We start from the raw sequence: 11,645 nt of genomic DNA, 5'->3' as shown, positions 1-11,645 counted from the left end.
ATTCTCTCCTTCCAAGCAGCTCTGCATTTTTCGCATTGTCTCAGATGCAATAATTTGAATGAGGTTCCCAACAGAATTTTAGTTGCTGCGCATGCGCTATCTCTCTTTTGCACAGCCTTCCACACTTTCCATACCTCCCACTGCCACCACCCCGCTTCCCTGCCCCGCAAGCCTGTGTTTGACAGAGAGCTGAAGAGCGCATTCGTGCTGTTCTCCCTCAGAACTGCCAGCCAGTGGAAGATGATTTACTGCAGCCGCCAATGGAGAGGGGCCGGTCCCGGGGGGACGAAACTGGCACAGCCTCTTGGGAGCTGATGGTCAGAATGGGCAGAAGCTGTTATTAAAACTCAGTGCTGCTTTCACATCCCGAAGCAACGGGAAAATCCTTACTTTACAAGAAAACTCACCTGATTTAGTGTTAACAGCTCTGTGCTGTTGCTGGCTCATTTCAAAGACACCTGAATGCGTGTATGAATCAGTTGGGCTAAGAGGAATGAGAGCTTCCCACAGGCGAAGTGCTCGTTCACTTTTTCCAAAAATGACCATTCTCTGTGACACCTTCCCAGGTTCTCAGTGAGGATTTTGGATTCAGGAAGATTCCTCACAAACCGTGTTTGCACCTCAGGTCTCGAGCGAATCCCCAACAGACAGATCCTAACGCGCAACAGAAGCAAAAACGACAAGGCGGACGCATTTCCACACACACCGAAGCACGAATGCTTTCTGTGAAACACCTCCAGTTCTCTGGGTTACGAACTACTCACACAACTGGCATCGGGGTAATTCCAAACTTCTCCTTCGAATGCGCTGAAGGTTTAGTGCAACGCCACTTACTGGAAACTGCTCAAGTCAGGAAATAAAAGAATAGAGTAAGAACGTCCCACGAAAAGTGAATCACAGTCTCGATTAGATTAGGTGTCCCTTCTGGTCACCAATGCGGGTGTGCCTGCACCGCAACGATTTCAGCGTATCAAGAAAGTGGCTCATCAGCTCCCTTCTTGAAGGAAGTGAAAGAAATTTCACATCTCAATTACCCTCCTTTTCACTAAAAAAAAGGCAAATATCTGCGAGTAGGTTCAATGCAGGATTTTGTTTCACAGCAGCAGCGAAATAACGATCTGCATTCACTTGCAGTGAAAGGGTGAGCAACGCAACTTGCCCGGAACATGAAGCAGCAGCGCAGCCTGCTTGTTCCTCCTGTCATGCTGGGGCAATTCCGCATGTGTTAACCACTACACCATGGAAACATGCCGTGGACGCTGATCCGATGAATTATTTGTGCTCTCCCACATAAAAGACTGCATTGGGCGAAACAAAACCCATCCGACGGAGCTCCGGTATAACAAATGGCAGTGGTGGGATTCGAACCCACGCCTCCTTAGAGACTGGAGCCTTAATCCAGCGCCTTAGACCGCTCGGCCACACTACCCGACAAGTGTGTTATGACATTTTCCAATGTTGCTACTGCACACTACTAAAGCGAAGGCACAGGGAAATGCTTGGAGGAACGCTATCCTCCTCGTCCATTTTCTTAACTGCTCGGCAATGCCCGGCTACAATATTAATTTCGCACCAGATGCCGATAGTTCTTCAATCAAAACAAATACCAACGGAAAGCTGAACGCATCTTGCGAGATTCGGTTGCGCAAAAAATGTCATGTGCCTGTGAGAAAGGATTTTCGTTTTTACCTTGATAAAGAACACATGACTGCACCACATTTCCGGGTTCACCCAGATCACTTCTGTCACACACGGAAAACTCACAATTTTTCCCCTCTTTTACCGAGAATGAAAATTTTAATGAATAAACCCACGCGGTCACAAAAGAAGATAATTTTCCTCGTCAATTGAGTAACGTTCAGGTCGACTCCACTGACGTTTTCCGTGGTATCCTCAGAGTCAGTTAATTCTGGTTCAGCTCCATTTGACATGGAGCCGCCCAGGAAGTGACCATTCTCATTCTGTGACTCTGAATATTCTTGTTGGTGCAGGATTGGAGTTGGGTTTGCCCCTCTAATAATCTTGTCATTTATTATACAAGCGGCTGCACGTACAAACTGATCTCTGGGATTTCCAGTGACGTGGAAACAATTTTCACTGCAAAACTGGAGACCAGTATTTTAATCAAAGCAGCAGAAGAGAAACCCTGCTTTCGGCATAGCAAAAGCTGCTAGTTTCACTGATAACGCTGGAGAGCTGTGCTTCACCTCAGAAAGCGAAGCTCTAAGAAGCAAAGACGCCCAGCATGGGGCGCGAAGTCACGACCCAGAGATTAAGAGTCGTACGATCTACCAATTGAGCTAGCCAGGCGTGACAAAATGCTACTTATTTTCCCATTTCACACCGTGCCAAATCCCCTGCAACTTCATTTCAATGTGCCAAAGATGATCCACCTCGAAAATCACAAGTTTCCAGTTCTTTCCTCTCAATCACAAATAACATCATTTACATCTTCCACTTTTCAGCTGTTACTCCTTCAGACCATTATAATCCATTTTCAATTAACATTCAAAATTCATATTTTAATGTCGGTGCCCTCATCCTTTAGCTGCCCATATGACTGTCAGTCATTCTGAGAGACGGTGAATCTGCTTCAATAAACCCAGTCATTTCTGTTACAGACTGTGTGAAATGGGTATCTGTCTGCCTAGTCTCACTCAATACTTTCAGCACTTTCTTTGCTCAGTACATCAGCAACTTCTGCAGCTTCGCATTTGGGGACTGGATTTTCGGAGTTCAGTTAAAAAGATTCGAAGATCAAGAAGAATTTGCTGCAGCCCTTGTGAAATGTAAAATGATTTTCGCCCTTTTTCACAGGAGAAGAACCGTTCATAAGGAACAGGTTTCCACTAGTTGTGCCAGTTGAGTTTTCCCAAGTGGAGCTAAGAGAAAATTCCACTCACCTGGAGATTGTGTCAATGCTGCTCTGGGGTTCACTGAGCGGGATGAAATGTCCCTGTTTTTACTTAAGCCTGTGCTCGATGGATGGGGAAGATTGGCCCTGGTTGTAGGATCTTGCCTTCCAGGGATGGGCAGCAAGCGGCTGATTGAAGATGCAGTGGCCACGTTCTACTGACAGCGGAGGATTGGAGAATGTGATGTCAAATCCTTCTGCTTGTCCCTGTCTCACTCAGCTTGGAGCTGGGGAAGAGACAAACATTGATGGGATTGTTTGATTCCAATCTCTTCGTAAACTTTTATGAATTAAATGTAAGTACATAGCTGGTTTAATTGTTAAATCACAATGTTGAGAATAACTGCATTAAAACCTGTATGTTTGGGGTCTGACTGGAAAACAGTGGAGCTGACAAAGTTTCGAAGCTATCTCCTGAAGGCACAATCCCGATTGGCAATCTTCTGTATCACCGAAAACGTGAAAAGGTAGTAAAACAAAAGAGGCTGCGCTCTTGGGTAGTCTCGGAACACCAATCTTTCTCTAAATAACCGAATGCACTGACCAATTGCAAAACAGAAGCTATTAACATGAAGATCTGCCAAAGCTCCTCATGCAGGGAGTCAGCCTCGTTGCGCAGCTGGAGGTCTCTCAGTTTTCAGCGCCTATCTCCAGTTTATGTGTGATGCTTACATGCAGTAGAGTTGTGGCGTTAGCACGAACATGAGCAACAACGGTAACATTCACAGCGTGAACCACCAGCAAAGATAACCACCGTCACTGTTTCACTTCAATTGTCCCCGCTTTGTGAGGCGGTGAGTTTTACTAGCAAAGAAAACACATTTGTCATCAGGAGGCTGCTTCAGGGTCTCCTCTTTTACAGCTGGATTCGTCATGAAGTTCCTTTCTGCTCTTCACAAGCACTTCTGCTTCTCCTTTACTTGTATTCTAATCCCTTCATTCTCAGTTTGGACGGAATAACGAGGTGAGGCAGGATAAAATGCAACCTTACCGTGGAATGTTGTGGTCATGGCACAGAGATCACGAGCTGATCACTCTCATTCTCTGCTGTCATCATTCAAACATTTTTACACCAACAGTAAATTCATCGCTATAATCCTATAATTGTGGCAGTATTGTTTTTTTTTCTGGTGGATTCGGAATTTCATTTTGAATTCTGAAGATTCATAATCTTTTGTGACAAGAAATGTCTCCTTACGTCAGTCATAACTGACAGACACATTATCCGAGGAATATGAATCCAGTACTAAACATTCCATTCTCAAAGTGTCTCCGAATTTCAGACTTTACACAGAGCATAAATGGGAAATGAGGGCTATATACAGATGGAGTGTCGGATAATGTGAAAGAGGGCCAGGTGGATACACAGAGACAAAGAGAGACAAGTAGAAGCATGTATTCTGGTAGACACTGAAAGGACCAATTCTCCATTCGACATGGCTGCTAACTGACAGAAAGGAAAAGAAAAAAAAGCAGAGGATTTCACCACCTCAGGGCAACAGAAGGAGCATTAGTGCTGATCAGGTCCCTTTAAAGTTGAAAAGTTAACGCTTGTAAGCTAATGAGAGAGTGTGATTTTGATAAATACGCTGATTCGAAAGATAAAGTTAATAATGTCTCCCGGCATTATACTATAGAAATGCACAGTTAACCTGGCAGTGACGAACGGTCAGTGGATCCGAAACGTTAAATCCGTTTCCCTCTGCAGATGCTACCATGCCTGCTGAGTTTCTCCATCAATTCCTGTTTTTGTGTCAGATTGTCGCAGCTCTTTGTTTTATGTTAATTGATAACTGTTGGGACAAAACAGATGAGGTGTCAGCTCCTGAAAAATCAGTCAGAAGTGCCATCACCACCATAGAGTAGTACAACAGAACTTCTGTCCCCTTATGGGGAATCGGTCTCGGGCCGCAGTAGTGAAAGCGCCGAATCCTAACCACTAGACCACCAGGGAACACGACCAAAAAAGTCGTGTCTTTTCTTAGTGACCTGCTTTTGCGTTTTCATGTGTGATCATTTTCGCTGCAGATCGGTTTCTCCATCTCCAATTTTCTTTTTCCAGCGTGGAAGAAGACCATTCGGCCCATCGTTTCAGTGCAGGTCATCAAAACCCATACATTCTAGTCCTAGTTTCCAGCATTTGGCTCATAGCCTTGTGTGCTCTGACTTTACAAGGCAAATGTCAATGAGTTTATCTCTGTAATCTCACATAATACAACAAATGGGACTGAAGTTTGAGATGGTAAAACTCTATTAATACCTCCTTGAGGAACTCATCTTCATTTTCACCCACAGAGGGAAACACACAGACACATCCCCGAGAGTGACAGAGACCTCAGGATTATACCTGCTCCATGTACTTCACGTCCGCTCTCCGTCCCCACACACTAGTTTCTGCGACAAAAGGCAGTTTTAGGTGGATCACAAATGAATTCTCCAGACAATGAGAACTATTTCCGTGAACTGGGATATAAAATGGACAGTGAGCTGAAATAGTTCCACAGGCTGCTCACGTGCAACTTTCAATTTCGAAAACTCATCAAACCAGGTACTGCAGCTCCTGGGAATCTCGGCAGAAATCCCTCACTAAAAGCAACTGACACACGACAGACTCTAAACACTTTCATGTCGCATTTCTTTCTGTCTGTGTCCCTGTCTCACCTCTCGCTCTCTTGACCGTCCAGCTCCGACGTCAATGAGATGCTTGATACAAACACAGGCAGATTGTGAAGTCAATCTTTACCTTGACAGCAGGTCCAGGGAATGTTTGGGTCAAGGAAGGAAGAGAAAAAAAATGGGTTTGCACACGGCTGGGCATAGATACATCAGCATTGCATCTTCCTGATTCTCCCAGATACTGATTCCAGGAATATGCATAGTGCCAGTTATCCCCAATCCCCATGGATAACGTGTCTAACAGCCAGATCAGGGGAGAGTCGGTTCGACCCCTTCCTGGCTCCGGTGCATTTTGCAAACGTTGTCCTATCACTTCACAGCTGAGCTGACCACAGCTGGTCATAGAGGTCTCCAGCAAAGAAAATGACGCTTCAGCCCATCATGTCTGCACTAGGTGAACTCCAGCCTCTGACTGCTCCAGTCTCACTGCCCAGCACTTGGCTTATAGCCTCAACAAGATGAGCAATGGAAATGTCCACCTAAATTATTCAGTCAGAACTGCAGATGCAAGAGTCAGAGATAACACAGTCAAGGGAGCTGGAGGAACACAGCAGGACGGGCAGCATCAGAGGAGCAGGAAATTTGATGCTTCAGGTGGGGATGCGTATGAGAGTTTCTTCTTGTTCTGTTCTGAGAGGCAGTAAAACGCATGTTCCTACTGTTGGCGATTTGAGTGAAATGGTTTTGCCCCCAACCTCCTGTGATTCCGTTCGCGCACAAGAAGACGGGAACCGAACTCCTTTCTTATTAACCTGAAACACTCAACCGCAGTCGCAAATATTCGAACCTACACAGAACACTCCAATGTCTTTCCTGTCTATTGCTTTAGCCACTAGCGCGCCTCCCTTTTTCAGGTCTTTCTGCCTGTGGGGCTGAGGAAGACTGAATCATTACGAGGTTTGTTTGAATCCAATCATTTCTCAGATTTCTGAAGGATTAAATTCAGTGCATGATGGGTCTGATTGTTTCATCCCAATAGATGGGATAAATATCCATTTAAACACAACAGCATAAATTTCAAGAAAAGCTCAGCAGATCTGGAAGAGAGTCAGAGCCAACGTTTCAGAACTCTGTTTTCTCCCACAGGTACTGCCAAACCTGCTGAGTTTCTCCAGCAGCATCTGTTTTTGTTTCAGACTCCCAATATTCGCAACTCTCTACGTTAGACATTAAAGCAACATTGAGACACCTTTGTGGTTACTCACTGGATAAGATTTCCATTTGAGGAACACTTTCCTAACCGTATTAAAAACCCGGAACTGCGTAGCAAAGAAAACTTCAATCATTCGTTCGTGTGTGGCCTCGAATGGTCGACTTCTCATTTAATACCCGAACACTTTGACCACTTACGTCTCAGAGTTTAACTACCAGTAACTTGCACGATCCCTTAAAGTAGGATCTTAGTGAATTCAAGCTTCAGCCAGCCTCTCTTGGAATGACAATTGTTCTCTATCAGTTTTACTTTTCCGAAATGAAGCCTGCCATATTCATTGTGGAGACATGGGAACAGTCTGATCCTACCCTCCGCAGACACATCCATGTCACCGGGAACCGCTCTCCTACATCCAGGGCCGTCTCCCTTCGAGCCTTTCAGTGTCTTGTCTATTCCCGAGTTTTCTCATTGTCTCGGAGCCGAGATGAAGTTTTGAATCCCTGATGTGCAGGAAGGAGAATTCTTTCAATGTCTCAGGTCAGTTCATGTCCCGAGAACATCAGAGTCAATGTCCCGGCCCCTTAAAGGAGGGGCAGGTGTCTCGACTGTTTGTGGTCAGTCGGAAAGTTCACCCTTCAATCTCCTGTGATTCCGGTTCCCAAGCGTTTCTAAAGATTCGCAAAGTTGGAGTCAAGGTTTTCTGTTTTTCCTCCCTATCATTCCCCCCACCCTCCGCCACCAACTGACAATATTTTCCCAAAATCTCTTTACAATCCTCCGCCTTGCAACATGTCCAGGGATGAGGAAATACCATTTAATGAAGGGATTCCCGACGTCGGAAATGTTCCCTTCGGAGCAAAGAAGTTTAGGCGGAGATTTCCTGGGGCTGTTTATAACAGTGGGGAAAGGGGTGGTGGGGATGAGTGGGATGATGTCGGGAGAAACTGTAGCCACTGACCAGGTTCAGTTACCAGGGAACTGGGATTCAAGATAATTAAAGCAAGATCATTTATGTAGATTAAACGCAGAGAATACTGCAGAAACTAAACACGTTTAGTGGATCTGTCGAAAGAGAAACAGAGGCAAGGTTTTGAGTATGACAGCATTCTTGTTCAGAACTCGTGTTTTCTGAATGTCAATAAATAACCAGACTCTGAAGTGGGTTTATGAGATGGATTTTCCAGAATTTGAGAGATCACTCATTCAAAAAAGCGCATGTTGAGGATGCGTAGTCAGCAGGATTCAAACCTGCGCGGGGAAACCCGAATGGATTTCCTCAGCCAACAAGGTGCAAGGCTGGATGAACACAGCAGGCCAAGCAGCATCATAGGAGCAGAGAGGCTGACGTTTCGGGCCTAGACCCTTCACCATCGCCTTAACCACTCGGCCACAACTACAGGGGTGAAGGTACTTTTTGATATTTCTCATAGAATGGTTCCAACAGGAAAGAGGGGCATTCGGTTTGTCTTGGCCGTGCCACGATCCTTATATTTCTTGTCGCGCGATATTTGATCAGAATGGAGGAGGATGCTGGGAGATTGAATTGAACGACATTATTGAGAACGAGAGTGAACATATGATGCTTTCGGACTACTCCCTGTTTTAACATTGATTTCAGCCAAACGTTAGGAATGTTTTCATTGTTAACACAGTGGAGCTGGAGGAACACAGTAGGTCGGGAAGCATTCAGAAATGGGGGAGGGGGAAGGGAGCTCAGAAATTAATAGAGAGGAGGGGTGGGGCTGGGAAGGTCGGTGGGATGGTGGTAGGTGAGTGGAGGTAGGCATTGTTGGAGATTGGTCAGTGAGGTGGGAGAAGCAGACAGGTGGGAGAGAAGATGGACAGGTTGTGTCAGGTCAAGGAGGTGGGGATGAGAGGAAGGGTTGGTCATGAGATGAGGCCAGGGTGGGAAGATTTAGAAACTGGTAAAGTCCACAATGAGACCATTGGATTGTAGTCTCCCAAGGCCTATCACAGGCCACTCACCTATCACCATCCCAGCCTCACCCCTCCTCTCTATTTATTTCAGAGCTCCCTTCACCCTCCCCCAGTCCTGAAGAAGAGTCCCGATACGAAACGTCAACTTTCTAGCTCCTCTGATGTTGTCTGGCCTGCTGTGCTCTTCCAGCTCCACACTGTGTTATCGCTAACTCCAGCATTGGCAGTTCTTAATATCTCTGAGTGAATGTGAAGGATCGATTTCCATGAGCAGAGAGATTAGTAGTCAGGGCAATGGATCTCGAAAGAAAGACGTCTTTGTATTTTGAAAACACCTTTCACCACCATCTAAATCACAGCTAATGAGCTAACTTTCGAAGCAGATTCGTCATTGGCCAATCTAATGTGCAAATCAGGGCAGTTTGTTTAACCAGAGGTTAAAAATGAAAATGTTTCAAATACTCACAATTGCCGCTGGATACGCCATGAGTTCATACTTAACTTCAGGTGTTTTCTGTGCTCTGATTTACACCCAGGTGCGTAATCTCAAGGGAAAGGGTTGTCCATTAAGACAGAGATGAGGAGGATGTTCTCCCGCTCAGAGGGTAACAAATCTTTGGAATTCTTCCAACAGAGTGCTGTGTATTCAAGGCTGAGACAGACAGAGATTTAGTCATTTAGGGATTCAGGGACCATGGTGATAAGGCAGAAAAGTGGAGTGGAGGATTATCAAATCTGCTATGATCTCAATTAAAGATGTAATTGACCTGATGGGCCAAATAACTTCCATCTATTTCAATGTTTTACCTGTCACTTGAAAAATGCTCGAGACCATTGCAAAGGAAGAAATAGAGGACGTTTAGAAAAGGTTATTGCAGTCAAAATGAGTCAACAACGTTTGTTGAAAGGCGGATCACATTTGACAATTTTGCTGGAGTTCTTCGGTAATATTCCAAGCACAGTTGGTAAAGGAGCCAGTAGATGAAGTGCATTTGAACTTTTAGAAGGCACTCAATAAGATGTCATATAAAAGGTCACTGCACAGGTAGGAGTTTACAGTCTAAATGAGGACGGGCTGCGTCTTGTTTCAGTAATAGAAGAGTCAGAATCGGGATTAATGGATACTTTTTGAGTTGGAAAGATGTAATTTGTGGAGTGCCAGAATGGTCAGTTATAGGTTTGCAATTATTTATCTCTATATTAATGATTTGGAGGAAGTAGCAGAACATAATGTATCCAATTTTACAGAAGATACAAAATAGGTAGGAGTGCATGTTATGATGAGGACATGGGAATCTGCAAAGGGATACAGATAAGTTGAGTGAGTGGTCAAAACCTTGGCAGATGCAGTTTCATGCTGGGAGAGTGAGGTTATGTATGTCAGTAGCAAGAGTGAAAAGGCAGGCTACCATTAAAGAGAAACATCAAAAAAGTTATGGTGCAGAGGAATCTGGGTGTTCTTGTGCATGAAACAAACAAAGGTTAATGATATTTATTTTTTGGCAAATTAATGGCCTCCTTTCCTTATGCTCACAATGAAAGTGATGGTTTCCCAGGAAAAGACTGAAACTAAGTAGCCTGTAAATTAATCGAAAACCAAGATATATCTAGTGTTGTTCTATAAGACATATTTGATGTATTGTTTGTGGTTCTGCAAACTTTATTTGCAATAGAGCCGGGAGTGGGAGGGGAGAAATTAAGGTCACCTCTGATTATTGCCGTCCCTTTATCTCTCACACACAATATCTTTTTCTTATACATTTTGTTTCATATTGTGTATTCTGTTAGTGGGCTTGTAAACTACACGCACTGGTGACTTCTTTCCTCATTATTCCTCATCTCTACCCAAACAGATTCTACACCCTTATCTGCTCAATCAAGGTAATCTATAACCATTGAACAAATGTCATCACAACCTCAGCATTTCACATGCCTCTGTATGCCTTCTTGCAATATTAATTGATCCTCTACTGAGTTAATATTGCACATATTAAGAGAAAAAAATGGGGTCAATAAACACTACTGTAATTCGGATTTGAGCCAAGGTTGCTCTGGCTACAATGTCGAGTACTGACCACGAAGCTTCACAACGAGCACCGAGGAAACACAAAATAAGCACAGTGCTGGAGGGCACGCCAGGAGGAGCACCAGAAACACAACAGAAATTCTTGCCAAATAGCACAATGAATGAATGGAGAAAGTCAATGGAATTCAGGGCCATGGAGGATGTGAATGCCCGGCACTCAAATTGTACAAAACTGAGATTGACAGATTTCTATCGATTAAAAACATCAAGAACTCTCGGGATAGTGCAGAAAAATGGCATTGAAGTAGGAGGTCGCCCATGATTTCATTGAATGGTGAGTCAGGCTCTATGGGCTCAGTGGTTGTATTGCATTTGTTATGATTCAAATTGAAAACTTTTTTTCTTATTTTCACTTGGTAAATGTAAATCATATTCAGGTGGAAATAGTATAGTTTTTTCTGGGCTACGACCTTGGATGTATTTGCACAATCAAGTTTTACATCGGCTACTTCACTGGTTCTCTCACTCAGGGAAGGAAACACTGCTGCAGACGATTACATAATTCCAATTCCCAGGCCCGAAACCAGAAAAACTCGGTGGCCTCACCACGAAGATACAAGCTGAGCTTTTCAGCTGGTTTCATATTGTTCAATTTCCTGCAAATACGCACAGATCATTAAAGTAATCTAAAATACCGGAAAATAATGGGATATACAGTGTATTGAGTAGGCTCGAGTTTATCTCAAGTTGTGGAGAAAAAGCAGGAAAGTGGAGTTGAGATTTATCAGAACAGTGGTGATCTCATTGAGTAGCTGAGCGGACTTGATAAGGTGAATGGCAGTTCCCTGAGGACAAATATGCTTTCTTTGCCAACGAAACTCACCGCATCACAAAGTCGGGGCTGTCAAAGTGGAGCAGTGACTGTGATTATCTTTGCT

The 11,645-nt window shown here is 44.3% G+C and overlaps 1 non-coding gene across 1 annotated transcript; it reads right to left on the bottom strand.

The window, feature by feature from the left end:
- Positions 1 to 1,347: 1,347 nt before the first annotated feature.
- trnal-aag lies at positions 1,348 to 1,429 on the bottom strand. The gene has a single exon. It is a non-coding gene; the product is annotated as a tRNA-Leu (tRNA).
- Positions 1,430 to 11,645: the final 10,216 nt, after the last annotated feature.

The sequence above is a fragment of the Rhincodon typus genome, unplaced genomic scaffold (genome assembly GCF_021869965.1).
Source record: "Rhincodon typus isolate 14 unplaced genomic scaffold, sRhiTyp1.1 hic_rhity00004977, whole genome shotgun sequence".
Lineage (NCBI taxonomy): Eukaryota > Metazoa > Chordata > Chondrichthyes > Orectolobiformes > Rhincodontidae > Rhincodon > Rhincodon typus.
The sequence above is the reverse complement of the archived record's forward strand: the minus strand, read 5'-3'. Positions and strand labels throughout refer to the sequence as shown.